At 27.9% G+C, this 8,365-nt stretch overlaps 1 pseudogene; it reads left to right on the forward strand.

The window, feature by feature from the left end:
• The first annotated feature begins 635 nt into the window (after positions 1-635).
• LOC101493511 (uncharacterized) lies at positions 636-6,390 on the forward strand (annotated as a pseudogene).
• Positions 6,391-8,365: the final 1,975 nt, after the last annotated feature.

An 8,365-nucleotide genomic window follows, 5' to 3' on the forward strand; every position in this document is an offset into this window, starting at 1 on the left:
CTCTTATACTTTGCCTTTGTTCAGCTATCAGTTTATTCTATCCTCCATCATCCAACACTATTTTTGCAACACCTCATAAAAAGTCCCTAAAATCTAAATAGGAACAACAAAAATGTTGCACTGCAAATAAAAACCAAAACAAAGAGCAAAATAAAATTTCATCAAAACAAGACATGATTTTTCTCATATACTTCATAATAAATCTAATATGGGTTTATTTTTCATTGTAGACACAATTTCAGTTTCTTCAGATTTTGTTATTTACTAGTCTATGTAAGAACATGCCTCATTGTAATTTTTCATTTTGTATTAGAAGTTAAGTTGATTCTTTTAATTTGTTTAAAAAAAAAAAAGTAGCTTATGATTTACAATGAGTTTTTCTTTCAGCCATGTGTTTTAGCTTGAAGGAAATGCTTCCTAATAAAGGACTTTGTAGCTCCTTTAACATATGCTAAAATGTCCTAATAAACAACTATTTATTTCACAAAAGTTTGTTTATAGAATAATTTGTATAAAGAACAAAATGTGTGAAATCAGAAACATGACGTGTGAAAGGAGTAAAGAAGATTGAAACCATGCATATCAATAGATTACTATATATTGATACGAGGAGTATATGTTTATTTATTAACAACAGTCGCACATAACCTATCTTGCACACATTTTAAAATATAATTACAGCTTCACAAACATGAAATTAAATAATGGTGACCAACAACTGAAAGAAGCAGCTGAACAAGATGACATAGATCTCCTCTACAAAGTAATTCAAGATGATCCATCCATTTTGGAGCGTATCGATTCGAAACAATTTGTCGAAACTCCTTTACATATCGCTGCATCTAAGGGTCATATTGAGTTCGCCAATGAAATTATGATGTTGAAACCTTCATTTGCTTGGAAGCTAAATCAAGAAGGATGTAGCCCTATCCACCTTGCTGTGCTAGACAACCAAAAGAGGATGGTGTATAGTTTTGTTGACATGAACAAGGAGCTTGTTAGAGTTAAAGGAAAACGCGGCTTAACTCCTCTTCATTTTGCAAGTCAAATTGGTAATATTAAATATTTAAATAAATTTCTCTTTGCTTGGCCAGAATCAATTGAATGCTTGACTGCGAGGAATGAGACTGCACTACATATTGCTATTAAGAATAAACAGTTTGAGGCCCTTAAATTACTTGTTGCCTTGCTCAGAACAAATAAGGAGAGAGGTGCCGCAGAGTTGGAAAAGAAAATACTAAACCAAAAGGATGTGAATGGAAACACTATTTTGCACATTTCATGTCTAATAAATAGTGATCCAGAGGTAACCTTTATGAAATTATTGAAATCACATATTTCCATAGTATATTTCTTTTATTCTCCCCTCAAATTAAAAACTATTTGTAAATGATTGTCATATTTCTTTTTATTTTACTAGGTAACAGAGACAGTTCGATTGTTGGTAAAGACTGGAATAAATTTGAAGGCAAAGAACTTTGAGAACAAAACAACATTAGACATGGCAGCCAATGAAGAGATTAAGAGTATATTGTTAAGTGCTGGAGCAAAAAGGGGCTCACAACTCACTCCCATACTGGAAAATATAATATCAATGACGAGAATATTGGATAAAATGTTAATTTATATACTTCGCCTTAGAAAAAGATATATCAGAGAGGCAACGCGAAACTTGGCTGATAGTTGCGACACTTGTTGCGACTGCCACTTATGAATCAGCACTGAGTCCCCCTGGTGGAATTTATCAGGCTGATGCTGGTGACAATAATGTGAACATCACTTCCTCCAATTCTACTATTTCTAACCCAGGAATTATTGGGAAGTCGGTTTTGTCAAGAGATGATTTCTTAGTGTTTTCATTGACGAATATGCTTTCTTTTTACGTATCAATTATAGCAATATTGATTTTGACCCCTGGTGGGAGAGTTGGTGCTCTACTGTTCTGTCCAGTGGCTTGGTTTGTCCTTAGTTATGTAATTTCTATAGGGAGAATATCCCCTACACATTTCAATGACATAGTTGTTGAGATCGTTTCGTGGTCAATTGTGATTGGTGGCCTAATCTTCGTGAGTGTCGTAATGTTTACACTCTGGAGACGTCAATGGATGGCTAAGAAATGGAATAAAGATAGTAAAAACACCAATCAAGATGCCACTAGTTAAAGCATTGTTGCAATCAAGGTGGCAACAGAAGGATGATACGACTGCTAATGAGATATGCAACTCAAACCACTGTTGGCTGAATTCACGAACAACAATATATATTTCAACAATAATTTCTATTTTTCATTCTTAACCTTTTTGTTGTTCAATCTTATCAAATTGTTAATCACTATATCATATATTGTATTTTATTCCATCTATGTGTATTTATTATTATTATTATTATTATTATTATTATTTAAAATGAGATTACTCAACATGATGTGTGAATGGTCTTTTGAATAACTTCTTTTTTTCAAGGGTAATGGGAAAGCCCCTAGACTTTAGGGCCTATTTGAATGAATTTATGTTTTTAATTTTTCAATAATCTTTTATAATTTAATTTTAAAAAGTCTTTATAAGGAAAAAAAATAAACAATCTTGTTTGGTAATTTTATTTTCAAACATTGTTTTAGAAAAGAGAAAATGAAAAGTAAATTTATTTTCAAAAGGTATATAATCTTGATTAGTAGTTGTATCTGAGTGTACACCAAAAACTTCTTAAAATAAAGAGTACAATTCACAATCAAAGTAATTTACAATACAATATAACTATGTAGACACCAATCCAAAAGTGAATTGCTCAACTTGACAGTAAAAATTGAACAACTTCACATGTCTCTTAAGATTTTCTTTATATACTCTAAGATTTCATAATAACTTAGTAGAGAATAATTGTTGTGTGGACATAAAAATTTTGACACACACAAAAGAAAAAAGTGGAATAGTAATAATTAAATAATATATAGTTTTAAAATAATTAAAAAAAATATAATTTTTTGTGTGTGTGATCAAATAGTGTGTACAAATTCTTGTGTCTATACAAGAATTGCTTCTTAATAGAACACCTTGTTATCATGACACAAAAAATTATCATATATATGTGTGTAAAGATAGGGAAATTTTACTAAAGAAAACTTTGTTGATAAACTCGAAGTTGTAAAATTGAAATGTAAACTTTTGAAGAATTGATATTGTATATAAATGTATGTTTGAAATGGTGGTAACTTTGAAAAATTCACTGTAATTTTTTTTTTAATTTTTAAAGAGTAGTTTTTGTTAAAATCTATGTAGCTTCATAATTTTGTCAATCTAAACATGTATTAAATGATCATGTGTGTCCTAATATGTATTGTACCATTCATTCATGAATAGTAGTTTGTTAAAACTAATGTTTATAATAGTATTCAAAATATTGCAACAATTCTTCGCGTATGCAAATATAGCTGATAAATATATGTGAAAAAAACACTAAGAAGCAAAATAAAAATTTCTTGAGACTCAAAAGTATTAAATAATAATAATAATAATAATAATAATAATAATAATAATAATATTTAGATAACAAAAATGTCATTTACACAACTATCAAGCCAAACGAAAATTTGATACAAAACAATAGTTCGTGTAAAATTTGTATTTAAACTTCAAGTAAATACTATACTTGCAAACCAATTTTATATCTAGTCTTTTGGATATGAAGCAATTTCAAATACTTTAACATCTAAATAATTAGAATATAAAATAAAATTTTTAAATAACTATTTGTCATGGTCAATAAATATGAAAAGTAGGTTACCAAAAATTATAGGCAAGAAGAGTTATTGATGTTAAGACATAGGAAATTTCAAGTATCGAAATGGTTAAAAGTTATTCATTTTCAAACAAATATTTTTAGTATTTTTCATCTTTATTTTGTTTTGATTATGATATTTGATTTTTTTTTTAAAGTAAAAAAATGCTAAGAGAAAGACACATTTAATAGCTTAGGAAAAATACTCATCTCATATATATAATCCTCAAAATAAATACACATTTTGAAAATAAATTTCGGAAAAATAATTTCAAAATTCTTTTGAAATTTTTTTTTCTTCAGAAAAATAGATATAAAAAATTTTTCGATTAAAATAATTTTCAATTACTTTTCAAAAAAATTTCTGAAAAAATGTTTTTGATCTTTTTCTCAAAAATTTTTCAAAAAAATATGATTTAATTTTTTTTGAAAGAATAACGTTTCTATAATTTATTTCGACAAAAAATAATTTTTGAAAATTTTGTAAGAAAAAAAAATTAAATGAGTTTAAAAAATTTTAAAATTGTTAAACTGGTTTTTGAATTAATTTGATTAACAGGTTTGTTTTAAATATGTGGTGTAATTCATAAACCATTTAATTTGTTTGATTTTTTTAGTGCAATACAATTTAATTTATCAATATGGTCCAATTCACCATATATTTTGCACATTCCTAAATACCAGTTAAAAGAAACCAAAACAAAAACTTACTCGTGTTTTGTAGATAACTTCAGGTGAGTTATTTACTAGTCCATATGGGAAGATGCCTCATTGTAATTAACCATATAGCTTATAATGTACAATGAATTTTTCTTTAAGCTATATGTGTTTTAACTTGAAGGAAATGCTTCTTAATAAAGGACTTTGCAACTCCTTTAACATATGCTAAAATTTCCTAATAAACAACTATTTATTTCACAAAAGTTTTTTGATAGAATAATTTGTCCAAAGAACAAAAGGTGTGAAATTAGAAACATGACATGTGAAAGGATTAAAGAACATAGAGGAGTAAAGAGCATTGAAACCATATCAATAGCATACTATATATTTATTTATTAGCAACATTCGCAAAGAACTTATTTTGCACACGTTATAAAAAATAATTACAACTTCACAAACATGAAATCAAATAAAGTTGACCAACAACTGAATGAAGCAGCTGAAGTAGGTAGCATAGATCAACTCTACAAAGTAATTCAGGATGATCCATTTATTTTGGAGCGTATCGGTAAGATACAATTTTTCGAAACTCCTTTACATATTGCTGCATCCAAGGGTCATATTCGCCACTGAAATTATGATGTTGAAACCTTCATTTGGTTGTAAGCTAAATCCACAAGGATTTAGCCCTATCCACCTTGCTATGCTAAACAACCAAAATAGGATGGTGTTTTGTTTGGTTAACATGAACAAGGAACTTGTCAGAGTTAAAGGAAGAGAAGGCTTAACTCCTCCTCACTTTGCAAATCAAATTGGTGATATTGAATTATTAGATAACTTTCTCTTTGCTTGTCCAGAATCAATTGAATGCTTGACTCTAAGGGAGGAGACTGCACTACATATTGCTATTAAGAATGAACAGTTTGAGGCCCTTCGATTACTTGTTGGCTGGCTCAGAAATATGGAGAGAGGTGCTACAAAGTTGGAAAATAAAATACTAAACCAAAAGGATGTGGATGGAAACACTATTTTGCACATTTCAGCTCTAATAAATAGTGATCCAGAGGTAACCTTGATGAAATCACATATTTCCTTAGTATATTTGTTTTGTTCTCCACTCAAATTAAAAACTATTTGTAAATGATTGTCATATTTCTTATTATTTTACTTGGTAGCACAGAAAGTTCGATTGTCTGTAAAGACTGGGATAAAACTGAAGGCAAAGAACTTGAAGAACGAAACAACATTAGACATGGCAACCAATGAAGAGATTAAGAGTATATTGTTAAGTGCTGGAGCAAAAAGTGGCTCACAAGTCATTGATGCTAGAGCACATGAACTAATATCAACGCGAAACTTGGCTGATAGTTGCGACACAAGTTGCGACTGCCACTTATGAATCAGGCTGATGCTAGCGACATTAATGTGAAAATCACTTCCTCCAATTCTACGATTTCTAACCCAGGAATTGTTGGGAAGTCGGTTTTGTCAAGAGATGATTTCTTAGTGTTTTCGTTGATGAATATGTTTTCTTTTTTCGCATCAACTATAGCAATATTGATTTTGACCCCAAGTGGGAGATTTGGTGTTCTAGTGTTCTTTCTAGTGGATTGCTTTGCCCTACACATTTCAATGACATATTTGTTCGGATCTTTGAGGGTTTAATTGGTGCCGTAAGTGGCCTAATCTTTCATCTGCACCGTAGACTTCAATACATTGGTAAGAAATGGAATAGTTATAGCATGCATCTGGAAGCTGTGGCAACAGAAAGATGATACGACTGCTAATGAGATATGCAACTCAAACCACTGTTGGCTGAATTCACGTCCAACAATATATATTTCAACAATAATTTCTATTTTTCATTCTTAACTTTTTTGTTGTTCAATCTTACCAAATTGTTAATCACTATATTATATATTGTATTCATATATTGTATTTTATTTCATCTGTGTATTTATTATTATTATTATTTCAAATGGGATTGCTCAACATGATGTGTGTGAATGGTCTTAACATGATGTGTGATTACTCAACTTTTTAATAACTTTGTTTTTTTTAATGGTAATGGGAAAAGCCCCTAGACTTTAGGGCCTATTTGAATGAATTTATGTTTTTAATTTTTCAATACTCATTTATAATTTAATTTTTAAAACTCTTTATAAGGAACAAAACTAGTTCTATTTTCAAACATTGTTTTAGAAAAGAGAAAATGAAGAGTAAATTTATTTTCAAATATATATTTTAAAAACTAGAAAAATTAAACTTTTTGATAACATATTTTAGTTTTCATAATTATTTTATTTTAATTTGAATATATAAATAAATGAAATAAGAAAAAAAATAAGATTACAATTCTAGTGTCAAGATTAAAAATTAATTGAAGTATTAATTAATACTTTTTTTTTTTCTTCAAACGATTACGCAGTGAAAAGAACTATATCTCTCAGATATAGATTTTTAACTACCTTATATAGTGTTAAGTATTGTATGTGTGTTTTATAGCTACTAAACTAGAAAATGCATAAATATATACTAAACGCGGGGATAAAAATGTATTAAAAACAAAACTTATTTTAGTGTTGTAGCTGTTAGTGAGGATATTGTTATTTTTCTTTAGCAACATGGCATGCAAAAGCATCACACATGAAAGTGATTTTAACTTAGGAGCATATTAACAAAACAAATTAGTCATGTACCCCAATGTGTATAACAACAAATAACATTTATCTACTTTTAGAATGAACTCTCATGATTATTTTGTTATGCTATGCAATTAAAGTTTATACGGTTTAGTTTGTGATTTCTTTAAATTTTGAATAGCTATTATCAAATATCTATTATATATATTTAAAACAGACCCTAGAATGCCACCTTACTCCGAATGTCCACCTCATTTTATTTCATCCACCTATACAAATATTTTCCACATCAGCCAAAAAGCTGACGTGGACCTCTCCTACTTTCTCCCCTCTCAGCCATATTTTCAATGCCTAATTTCCTTCAATCTTCCTCTCAATAATAATATTATTTTATAATAATCTATTATATATATTTAAAACAGACCTCGCCACCTCACCCCCGAATGCCACCTCATTCTATTTCATCCACCTATAAAAATATTTCCCACATCAGCCAAAAGCTGACGTGGACCTCTCCTCCTTTCTCCCCTCTCAATCATGCTCTCAATGTCTAATCTCCTTCAATCCTCCTCTCAATAATAATATTATTTTATAATAAATTTATAAATTATAAAATTATTTTATAATAAATTTATAAATTATAAAATTATTTTACAATTAATTATAATAAATTTATAATTTATAAATTATTTTACAATTTGATAATAATTTATAATTTATATTATTATCAAATTATTTTATAAGTTATTTTATAATAAATTTATAAATTATTTTATAATATTATTAGTCATTTACCAATGGTAATAATTTATAATAAATTTATAAATTATAAAATTATTTTACAATTATTTATAATAAATTTATAATTTATAAATTATTTTACAATTTGATTTATATATATTTAAAACAGACCCCGCCACCTCACTCTCGAATGCCACCTCATTCTATTTCATCCACCTATACAAATATTTCTCACATCAGTCAAAAAGCTGACGTGGACTTCTCCTCCTTTCTCCCCTCTCAATCATGCTCTCAATGCCTAATCTCATTCAATCCTCATCTCAATAATAAATTTATAATTTATAAAATTATTTTACAATTAATTATAATAAATTTATAATTTATAAATTATTTTACAATTTGATAATAATTTATAATTTATATTATTATCAAATTATTTTATAAGTTATTTTATAATAAATTTATAAATTATTTTATAATATTATTAGTCATTTACCAATGGTAATAATTTATATTATTAGTCATTAAATTCAATGGAAAAAAACCAC

This window comes from Cicer arietinum, chromosome 7, assembly GCF_000331145.2.
Source record: "Cicer arietinum cultivar CDC Frontier isolate Library 1 chromosome 7, Cicar.CDCFrontier_v2.0, whole genome shotgun sequence".
Classification (NCBI taxonomy): Eukaryota; Viridiplantae; Streptophyta; class Magnoliopsida; order Fabales; family Fabaceae; genus Cicer; species Cicer arietinum.